The sequence below is a fragment of the Diorhabda carinulata genome, chromosome 11, assembly GCF_026250575.1.
Source record: "Diorhabda carinulata isolate Delta chromosome 11, icDioCari1.1, whole genome shotgun sequence".
NCBI lineage: Eukaryota > Metazoa > Arthropoda > Insecta > Coleoptera > Chrysomelidae > Diorhabda > Diorhabda carinulata.
The window spans coordinates 300001-312500 of record NC_079470.1 but is presented as its reverse complement, the minus strand read 5'-3'; the positions used below and the strand labels follow the sequence as shown (position 1 = coordinate 312500).

At 36.5% G+C, this 12500-nt stretch overlaps 3 non-coding genes across 3 annotated transcripts in view; all 3 read left to right on the top strand.

The window, feature by feature from the left end:
* Positions 1 to 7927: 7927 nt before the first annotated feature.
* Positions 7928 to 9849, top strand: LOC130899783 (small subunit ribosomal RNA). The gene has a single exon (XR_009060084.1). It is a non-coding gene; the product is annotated as a small subunit ribosomal RNA (ribosomal RNA).
* Positions 9850 to 10958: 1109 nt separating this feature from the next.
* On the top strand, positions 10959 to 11114 carry LOC130899769 (5.8S ribosomal RNA). The gene has a single exon (XR_009060072.1). It is a non-coding gene; the product is annotated as a 5.8S ribosomal RNA (ribosomal RNA).
* A 718-nt stretch (positions 11115 to 11832) lies between these two features.
* The window catches only part of LOC130899789 (large subunit ribosomal RNA), a 4066-nt gene continuing 3398 nt past the window's right edge, over positions 11833 to 12500 (top strand). Inside the window, exon 1 of the ribosomal RNA XR_009060090.1 lies at positions 11833 to 12500. This exon is cut by the window's right edge and continues 3398 nt beyond it. This is a non-coding gene — a ribosomal RNA (large subunit ribosomal RNA).

The following is a 12500-nucleotide window of genomic DNA, read 5'->3' as shown; positions in this document are numbered from 1 at the left end:
ATCCTGCCGACCAGACACCAAACTTAATACGGTTTTATAGACACTAGCGCCCTCTGCCGGCCAGTCACCGAACTTAACACGGTTTAATAGACACTAGCGCCCTCTGCCGGCCAGAAGACAAACTAAACACCGTTTTATAGACACTAGCGCCCTCTGCCGGCCAGTCACCAAACTTAGGTAATTTCCTAATACTTTGCTTTTCATAATTATTACTATTTTCATACAACTTTTATATAATACACCTCGTACGTTCATACATCGAGCCACCATCTAATTTCATAATACTTTTTTCCGTTATTGTTAATATTTTCATAACACTTTTATATAATATACCTCGAACGGCTTCTACATAAAAAAAATTTCCATTCAATTTACACAATTCAACTTTTTCGACAAGTTGCTATATCCTGCCGACCAGACACCAAACTTAATACGGTTTTATAGACACTAGCGCCCTCTGCCGGCCAGTCACCGAACTTAACACTGTTTTATAGACACTAGCGCCCTCTGCCGGCCAGTCACCGAACTTAACACGGTTTAATAGACACTAGCGCCCTCTGCCGGCCAGAAGACAAACCAAACACAGATTTATAGACACTAGCGCCCTCTGCCGGAGAGACGACAAACTAAACACCTTTTTATAGACACTAGCGCCCTCTGCCGGCCAGTCACCGAACTTAACACGGTTTAATAGACACTAGCGCCCTCTGCCGGCCAGAAGACAAACTAAACACAGTTTTATAGACACTAGCGCCCTCTGCCGGCCAGACGACAAACTGAACACGGTTTTATAGACACTAGCGCCCTCTGCCGGTCAGTCACCAAACTTAGGTAATTTCGTAATACTTTGTTTTTCATAATTATTACTATTTTCATAAAACTTTTATATAATACACCTCGTACGTTCATACATCGAACGGCGATCTAATTTCATAATACTTTTTTTCTTTATCGTTAATATTTTCATAACACTTTTATGTCATACACCTCGGACGACTTCTACATACAAAACATCTCCATTCAACTTCACAAATCATCTTTCTCGACAAGTTCCTATATCGAGCGGAATTAAATTTCATAATACTTGTTTTTCATTATTATTTCTATTTTCATAAAACTTTTATATAATACACCTCGTACGTTCATACATCGAGCGGCCATCTAATTTCATAATACTTTTTTCCGTTATTGTTAATATTTTCATAACACTTTTATATAATATACCTCGAACGGCTTCTACATAAAAAAAATTTCCATTCAATTTACACAATTCAACTTTTTCGACAAGTTGCTATATCCTGCCGACCAGACACCAAACTTAATACGGTTTTATAGACACTAGCGCCCTCTGCCGGCCAGTCACCGAACTTAACACGGTTTAATAGACACTAGCGCCCTCTGCCGGCCAGAAGACAAACCAAACACAGTTATATAGACACTAGCGCCCTCTGCCGGAGAGACGACAAACTAAACACCTTTTTATAGACACTAGCGCCCTCTGCCGGCCAGTCACCGAACTTAACACGGTTTAATAGACACTAGCGCCCTCTGCCGGCCAGAAGACAAACTAAACACACTTTTATAGACACTAGCGCCCTCTGCCGGCCAGACGACAAACTGAACACGGTTTTATAGACACTAGCGCCCTCTGCCAGTCAGTCACCAAACTTAGGTAATTTCGTAATACTTTGTTTTTCATAATTATTACTATTTTCATAAAACTTTTATATAATACACCTCGTACGTTCATACATCGAACGGCGATCTAATTTCATAATACTTTTTTTCTTTATCGTTAATATTTTCATAACACTTTTATGTCATACACCTCGGACGACTTCTACATACAAAACATCTCCATTCAACTTCACAAATCATCTTTCTCGACAAGTTCCTATATCGAGCGGAATTAAATTTCATAATACTTGTTTTTCATTATTATTTCTATTTTCATAAAACTTTTATATAATACACCTCGTACGTTCATACATCGAGCGGCCATCTAATTTCATAATACTTTTTTCCGTTATTGTTAATATTTTCATAACACTTTTATATAATATACCTCGAACGGCTTCTACATAAAAAAAATTTCCATTCAATTTACACAATTCAACTTTTTCGACAAGTTGCTATATCCTGCCGACCAGACACCAAACTTAATACGGTTTTATAGACACTAGCGCCCTCTGCCGGCCAGTCACCGAACTTAACACGGTTTAATAGACACTAGCGCCCTCTGCCGGCCAGAAGACAAACTAAACACAGTTTTATAGACACTAGCGCCCTCTGCCGGCCAGACGACAAACTGAACACGGTTTTATAGACACTAGCGCCCTCTGCCGGTCAGTCACCAAACTTAGGTAATTTCGTAATACTTTGTTTTTCATAATTATTACTATTTTCATAAAACTTTTATATAATACACCTCGTACGTTCATACATCGAGCGGCGATCTAATTTCATAATACTTTTTTTCTTTATCGTTAATATTTTCATAACACTTTTATGTCATACACCTCGGACGACTTCTACATACAAAACATCTCCATTCAACTTCACAAATCATCTTTCTCGACAAGTTCCTATATCGAGCGGAATTAAATTTCATAATACTTGTTTTTCATTATTATTTCTATTTTCATACAACTTTTATATAATACACCTCGTACGTTCATACATCGAACGGCGATCTAATTTCATAATACTTTTTTTCTTTATCGTTAATATTTTCATAACACTTTTATGTCATACACCTCGGACGACTTCTACATACAAAACATCTCCATTCAACTTCACAAATCATCTTTCTCGACAAGTTCCTATATCGAGCGGAATTAAATTTCATAATACTTGTTTTTCATTATTATTTCTATTTTCATACAACTTTTATATAATACACCTCGTACGTTCATACATCGAGCGGCGATCTAAATTCATAATACTTTTTTTCCTTATTGTTAATATTTTCATAACACTTTTATGTCATACACCTCGAACGGCTTCTACATAAAAAAAATTTCCATTCAATTTACACAATTCAACTTTTTCGACAAGTTCCTATATCCTGCCGACCAGACACCAAACTTAATACGGTTTTATAGACACTAGCGCCCTCTGCCGGCCAGTCACCGAACTTAACACTGTTTTATAGACACTAGCGCCCTCTGCCGGAGAGACGACAAACTAAACACCTTTTTATAGACACTAGCGCCCTCTGCCGGAGAGACGACAAACTAAACACCTTTTCATAGACACTAGCGCCCTCTGCCGGAGAGACGACAAACTAAACACCTTTTTATAGACACTAGCGCCCTCTGCCGGCCAGTCACCGAACTTAACACGGTTTAATAGACACTAGCGCCCTCTGCCGGCCAGAAGACAAACTAAACACCGTTTTATAGACACTAGCGCTCTCTGCCGGCCAGTCACCGAACTTAGCTAATTTCATAATACTTTGCTTTTCATAATTATTACTATTTTCATACAACTTTTATATAATACACCTCGTACGTTCATACATCGAGCGACGATCTAATTTCATAATACTTTTTTTCTTTATCGTTAATATTTTCATAACACTTTTATGTCATACACCTCGGACGACTTCTACATACAAAACATCTCCATTCAACTTCACATATCATCTTTCTCGACAAGTTCCTATATCGAGCGGAATCTAATTTCCTAATACTTTGCTTTTCATAATTATTACTATTTTCATACAACTTTTATATAATACACCTCGTACGTTCATACATCGAGCGGCCATCTAATTTCATAATACTTTTTTCCGTTATTGTTAATATTTTCATAACACTTTTATATAATATACCTCGAACGGCTTCTACATAAAAAAAATTTCCATTCAATTTACACAATTCAACTTTTTCGACAAGTTGCTATATCCTGCCGACCAGACACCAAACTTAATACGGTTTTATAGACACTAGCGCCCTCTGCCGGCCAGTCACCGAACTTAACACGGTTAAATAGACACTAGCGCCCTCTGCCGGCCAGAAGACAAACTAAACACCGTTTTATAGACACTAGCGCCCTCTGCCGGCCAGTCACCAAACTTAGGTAATTTCCTAATACTTTGCTTTTCATAATTATTACTATTTTCATACAACTTTTATATAATACACCTCGTACGTTCATACATCGAGCGGCCATCTAATTTCATAATACTTTTTTCCGTTATTGTTAATATTTTCATAACACTTTTATATAATATACCTCGAACGGCTTCTACATAAAAAAAATTTCCATTCAATTTACACAATTCAACTTTTTCGACAAGTTGCTATATCCTGCCGACCAGACACCAAACTTAATACGGTTTTATAGACACTAGCGCCCTCTGCCGGCCAGTCACCGAACTTAACACTGTTTTATAGACACTAGCGCCCTCTGCCGGCCAGTCACCGAACTTAACACGGTTTAATAGACACTAGCGCCCTCTGCCGGCCAGAAGACAAACCAAACACAGTTTTATAGACACTAGCGCCCTCTGCCGGAGAGACGACAAACTAAACACCTTTTTATAGACACTAGCGCCCTCTGCCGGCCAGTCACCGAACTTAACACGGTTTAATAGACACTAGCGCCCTCTGCCGGCCAGAAGACAAACTAAACACCGTTTTATAGACACTAGCGCTCTCTGCCGGCCAGTCACCGAACTTAGCTAATTTCGTAATACTTTGCTTTTCATAATTATTACTATTTTCATACAACTTTTATATAATACACCTCGTACGTTCATACATCGAGCGACGATCTAATTTCATAATACTTTTTTTCTTTATCGTTAATATTTTCATAACACTTTTATGTCATACACCTCGGACGACTTCTACATACAAAACATCTCCATTCAACTTCACAAATCATCTTTCTCGACAAGTTCCTATATCGAGCGGAATTAAATTTCATAATACTTGTTTTTCATTATTATTTCTATTTTCATACAACTTTTATATAATACACCTCGTACGTTCATACATCGAGCGGCGATCTAAATTCATAATACTTTTTTTCCTTATTGTTAATATTTTCATAACACTTTTATGTGATAGATACACCTCGGACGGCTTTTAAATACAAAACATCTCCACTCAATTTTCACAAATCATCTTTTTCGACAAATTGCTATATCGAGCGGAATTTAATTTCATAATACTTGTTTTTCATTATTATTTCTATTTTCATACAACTTTTATATAATACACCTCGTACGTTCATACATCGAGCGGCGATCTAAATTCATAATACTTTTTTTCCTTATTGTTAATATTTTCATAACACTTTTATGTCATACACCTCGGACGGCTTTTAAATACAAAACATCTCCACTCAATTTTCACAAATCATCTTTCTCGACAAATTGCTATATCGAGCGGAATTTAATTTCATAATACTTGTTTTTTATTATTATTTCTATTTTCATACAACTTTTATATAATACACCTCGTACGTTCATACATCGAGCGGCGATCTAATTTCATAATACTTTTTTTCCTTATGGTTAATATTTTCATAACACTTTTATGTCATACACCTCGGACGACTTCTACATACAAAACATCTCCATTCAACTTCACAAATCATCTTTCTCGACAAGTTCCTATATCGAGCGGAATTAAATTTCATAATACTTGTTTTTCATTATTATTTCTATTTTCATACAACTTTTATATAATACACCTCGTACGTTCATACATCGAGCGGCGATCTAATTTCATAATACTTTTTTTCCTTATTGTTAATATTTTCATAACACTTTTATGTCATACACCTCGGACGGCTTTTAAATACAAAACATCTCCACTCAATTTTCACAAATCATCTTTCTCGACAAATTGCTATATCGAGCGGAATTTAATTTCATAATACTTGTTTTTCATTATTATTTCTATTTTCATACAACTTTTATATAATACACCTCGTACGTTCATACATCGAGCGGCGATCTAATTTCATAATACTTTTTTTCCTTATTGTTAATATTTTCATAACACTTTTATGTCATACACCTCGGACGGCTTTTAAATACAAAACATCTCCACTCAATTTTCACAAATCATCTTTTTCGACAAATTGCTATATCGAGCGGAATTTAATTTCATAATACTTGTTTTTCATTATTATTTCTATTTTCATACAACTTTTATATAATACACCTCGTACGTTCATACATCGAGCGGCGATCTAAATTCATAATACTTTTTTTCCTTATTGTTAATATTTTCATAACACTTTTATGTCATACACCTCGGACGGCTTTTAAATACAAAACATCTCCACTCAATTTTCACAAATCATCTTTCTCGACAAATTGCTATATCGAGCGGAATTTAATTTCATAATACTTGTTTTTTATTATTATTTCTATTTTCATACAACTTTTATATAATACACCTCGTACGTTCATACATCGAGCGGCGATCTAATTTCATAATACTTTTTTTCCTTATTGTTAATATTTTCATAACACTTTTATGTCATACACCTCGGACGATACAAAACATCTCCACTCAATTTTCACAAATCATCTTTCTCGACAAATTGCTATATCGAGCGGAATTAAATTTCATAATACTTGTTTTTCATTATTATTTCTATTTTCATACAACTTTTATATAATACACCTCGTACGTTCATACATCGAGCGGCGATCTAATTTCATAATACTTTTTTTCCTTATTGTTAATATTTTCATAACACTTTTATGTCATACACCTCGGACGGCTTTTAAATACAAAACATCTCCACTCAATTTTCACAAATCATCTTTCTCGACAAATTGCTATATCGAGCGGAATTTAATTTCATAATACTTGTTTTTCATTATTATTTCTATTTTCATACAACTTTTATATAATACACCTCGTACGTTCATACATCGAGCGGCCATCTAATTTCATAATACTTTTTTTCCTTATTGTTAATATTTTCATAACACTTTTATGTGATAGATACACCTCGGACGGCTTCTAAATACAAAACATGTAATTTCATAATACTTCTTTTTAATATTCACAATACATCTTTTATATATTTTCACTATACATCTTTATTAATGTTAATGTAGAAGGCGTACCGTTGTACAGCGCACATATATGTGTGGTGTATCGAAGTTGACGTCTCGTTAAATTTTAATAAACTCGTTATAATTTACGTAAAGACGTTGTTTCGGTCATTCCACATCGGTGGATTATATAGTTTTCTGAAAGGGTCCCCGTTCTCCTCCAATATATTAACGTATATTGCTAGCGGTTCCCTTTTTAGATATTATATCAATTTATCCACAAATTAAATATCTATTGCGAGATCGCGAATTTAGCTAGCGTTCTATCGTGAGCGATTCATATGCGATCGTCTATGAAAAATATATATTATATTACACTTTTATATATATAATATACACAATATTTGCGATAACTCTCATTATTCCGTGCGAGAATAAAAATTTCGTTCATTATTACCTAATGTATAAACCATGTCGCTTACAATCTAGCGAAGGGTAGAGATAATGTCGAAATTGTAGCCCGGTCGACGTAATCATCTAATTTTTCTCATTTCGATTAAATTTAGATAGATTTATAGTCGATTCGGTGAAATTTTATAAAATAAGAAAAAATATAAATAAAGCGTGGCGCTGAAAATTATATATTTTCAATAATAAGCGCAGCAAACACGCAAAAGAAAAAGTAAATAACAATGTGTTTATACACGGAATATAGATGATTATTATATTATGTATAAATATAAAGTATATATGTAATATAAAAAACATCATCATAATTTATCCTCTTTTGGATATTGTTATTAAAACTTTTTCGATAATAGTTTTTTATTATAAAATATATATATATATATAATAATAATAGTAATAATATATATTATATATATTATAAAACACAGTTCCCTGGTTGATCCTGCCAGTAGTCATATGCTTGTCTCAAAGATTAAGCCATGCATGTCTCAGTACAAGCCAAATTAAGGTGAAACCGCGAAAGGCTCATTAAATCAGTTATGGTTCCTTAGATCGTACCCACATTTACTTGGATAACTGTGGTAATTCTAGAGCTAATACATGCAAACAGAGTTCCGACCGGAGACGGAAGGAGCGCTTTTATTAGATCAAAACCAATCGGTGGCGGGCTTGCTCGTCATCGTACAATTTGGTGACTCTGAATAACTTTTCGCTGATCGCACGGTCTCGCACCGGCGACGCATCTTTCAAATGTCTGCCTTATCAACTGTCGATGGTAGGTTCTGCGCCTACCATGGTTGTAACGGGTAACGGGGAATCAGGGTTCGATTCCGGAGAGGGAGCCTGAGAAACGGCTACCACATCCAAGGAAGGCAGCAGGCGCGCAAATTACCCACTCCCGGCACGGGGAGGTAGTGACGAAAAATAACGATACGGGACTCATCCGAGGCCCCGTAATCGGAATGAGTACACTCTAAACCCTTTAACGAGGATCAATTGGAGGGCAAGTCTGGTGCCAGCAGCCGCGGTAATTCCAGCTCCAATAGCGTATATTAAAGTTGTTGCGGTTAAAAAGCTCGTAGTCGAATCTGTGTCCCACGCCGCTGGTTCATCGTACGCGGTGTTAACTGGCGTGTCGTGGGACGTCCTGCCGGTGGGCTTAGCTCGCAAGGGCGGCCCAACTCAATCCCGCCGCGGTGCTCTTGACTGAGTGTCGAGGTGGGCCGGCACGTTTACTTTGAACAAATTAGAGTGCTTAAAGCAGGCCAAAATTTTGCCTGAATACTGTGTGCATGGAATAATGGAATAGGACCTCGGTTCTATTTTGTTGGTTTTCGGAACCCCGAGGTAATGATTAATAGGAACGGATGGGGGCATTCGTATTGCGACGTTAGAGGTGAAATTCTTGGATCGTCGCAAGACGGACAGAAGCGAAAGCATTTGCCAAAAACGCTTTCATTGATCAAGAACGAAAGTTAGAGGTTCGAAGGCGATCAGATACCGCCCTAGTTCTAACCATAAACGATGCCAGCTAGCGATCCGCCGACGTTCCTCCGATGACTCGGCGGGCAGCTTCCGGGAAACCAAAGCTTTTGGGTTCCGGGGGAAGTATGGTTGCAAAGCTGAAACTTAAAGGAATTGACGGAAGGGCACCACCAGGAGTGGAGCCTGCGGCTTAATTTGACTCAACACGGGAAACCTCACCAGGCCCGGACACCGGAAGGATTGACAGATTGAGAGCTCTTTCTTGATTCGGTGGGTGGTGGTGCATGGCCGTTCTTAGTTGGTGGAGCGATTTGTCTGGTTAATTCCGATAACGAACGAGACTCTAGCCTGCTAACTAGGCGTATTTCGACATCCCAAAGGCCCGTCGGTATTGAGTTTCGGCTCTTGCCGTTCGCGGTTTTTACTGTCGGCGTACAAATAATTCTTCTTAGAGGGACAGGCGGCTTCTAGCCGCACGAGATTGAGCAATAACAGGTCTGTGATGCCCTTAGATGTTCTGGGCCGCACGCGCGCTACACTGAAGGAATCAGCGTGTCCTCCCTGGCCGAGCGGCCCGGGTAACCCGCTGAACCTCCTTCGTGCTAGGGATTGGGGCTTGCAATTGTTCCCCATGAACGAGGAATTCCCAGTAAGCGCGAGTCATAAGCTCGCGTTGATTACGTCCCTGCCCTTTGTACACACCGCCCGTCGCTACTACCGATTGAATGATTTAGTGAGGTCTTCGGACTGAGCGCGGTGGCGTTTCGGCGTCGCCGATGCTTCGGAAAGATGACCAAACTTGATCATTTAGAGGAAGTAAAAGTCGTAACAAGGTTTCCGTAGGTGAACCTGCGGAAGGATCATTACAGAGTATTTGTTCGTTTTTAAACAAAAAAAAAAAAAACGAAATCAAGTCTGTATTAATTGTAAAAGAGAATTTTCTTCTACAAAATTATCGAACTCTTCAAAAGAAATTTATATATGTTATAAATTATATATATATATATATATATATATATATATTATAGATGTATATATATTGAAATCTTTTTTTAATTTTTACAAAATTCGAACAAGTTTCGAATAAAATTAAAAAAAAAAAGATAAATATAATTCATACGTCTATAAAAATATATTTACATATATAAATTTTTCCAATAAAAATATAACGAAAAATTTTTATCATAGTTTATAGAAGGCGTCGACGACGATGACGACACAACAATAACAACATATGTATTATTATATATTATAACGATTGACGGAACGATCATTAACAAAATTTCTTGTTAACTAAAAACGTTCTGATAAAGAATCGTTATTATAATAAACGAAAAATATATAGTTTATTGAAACGTCGTCTGTTGTCGTGTGTGTGTCTATATTTTTATGGATAAATTTTATTTCGTTTATTATATTATTACTTAAGTTTTTTATCGTTTGAAGGTAATACAAGAAAATATCGACAAGATTATATGTGATGATTATGTTATTGAGACATTTTCATCCGGGTACCTAAACGAAATTTAAGCACATGTCGATTCTATCGATATGTATAAAAATTCGTTTTAGAAATAATATTTTATGTATTATTTCGAAGGTGTTCGAAGATTTACGCCCGACCGTCGAAATTTGTATAAAACTTTCAAGATAAAAAAAAAACTGTAATAATATAAAGAGGAGGAATATATCGTGCGAGATATCTGTCTATGCGCGCCTCGTTTGTAATAAAACATGTGCAGCGGTTAAAATTTATCAGATATATCAAAGTACGATATTATAATTTCTCTAAAAGTTTCGAATAATTTATTATAATATATATATATATATATATATATATATATATAAAAAATGTCGTTATATAAATTTTCTATACGCGTATAAGATATTATAATAATATTATTAATTTAATAATAATCAAATATTAAAAATACGACGAATAGAATATGAGAAAACGACATAATAATAAAATGATTACCCTGAACGGTGAATCACTTGGCTCGTGGGTCGATGAAGAACGCAGCTAATTGCGCGTCAACTTGTGAACTGCAGGACACATGAACATCGACATTTCGAACGCACATTGCGGTCCTCGGATACTCGTTCCCGGACCACTCCTGACTGAGGGTCGTATCAATTTAAAAGACTGCTTAGAATTTAAAATTTTTCTATTTATTAAAGAAAAATAATGCCTAAGCGTGTTGGATGTGAAACAATAACGCACACTAATTAAGAAAAAACACATGCACATACAAACTTGTGCGTATTTTTTTTTGTATTTGTGCGGCATCCTAAAGTGCGAAAAGCAGCGTAAATTTTTATAGAAAAAGTTACGCAATTTTTGAACACAACCCGCTATACCATAAATTAATCGTGTATTTATATGAAATACATAAAATTTGTTTGGTAGAGAGTTATATTTATATATAATATATATATATATTATACATATATACGACGTATATATAGTCGATAAATAAGTGTGTGTATATATAATATATTTATGATAAAATGATAACGCGGTCGTCGTGTCCGAGAGAAATAATAAAGTTTCGAAGACTGGACGTCTGACCAGTGTTTTATTTATATCATTTATACACACGGTATATCGACAAAATATATGAATTATATATATTAAAAATATTATATATGTATAAAGGCTGGTGGTGTGTTGCTGATGCTGATGCTGATGCTGATGCTGATGCTGATGCTGATGCTGATGCTGATGCTGCTGCTGCTGCTGCCGACTCTTTAAATAAAAACAAATAATGTTATATTTCATATGAGAGATGATTATGATAGTTTGGCGAATTGTATTTAAATATTATACGAGATATATTATAATATATCGACCTCAGAGCAGGTGAGATTACCCGCTGAATTTAAGCATATTACTAAGCGGAGGAAAAGAAACTAACTAGGATTCCCTCAGTAGCTGCGAGCGAACAGGGAAAAGCCCAGCACCGAATCCCGTGGTCGATATCGGCCACCGGGAAATGTGGTGTTAGGGAGGATCCGTTTATCACGAGATCGTGCGGCGCGTCCAAGTCCTTCTTGAACGGGGCCACAGCCCATAGAGGGTGCCAGGCCCGTAGCGACCGTTGCCGATTGCGTGAGGATCTCTCCTGAGAGTCGGGTTGCTTGAGAGTGCAGCCCTAAGTGGGTGGTAAACTCCATCTAAGGCTAAATATGACCACGAGACCGATAGCGAACAAGTACCGTGAGGGAAAGTTGAAAAGCACTTTGAAGAGAGAGTTCAAGAGTACGTGAAACCGTTCAGGGGTAAACCTGAGAAACCCGAAAGGTCGAAAGAGGAAATTCATTCGCGTTTCGATAATTGAAGTTGAACGTTTGTATGACGGATATTGTTTGTGTTTCGGCATATTACAATAAATCGCGTTTTACGTTTTTCTAATCGATATCGAACGCGTGCACTTTTCCTCTAGTAGGACGTCGTGATCCGTTGGGTGTCTGTCTAAGACTCGAGGTGGTAGACCACTTGATTTTATTCGAATTC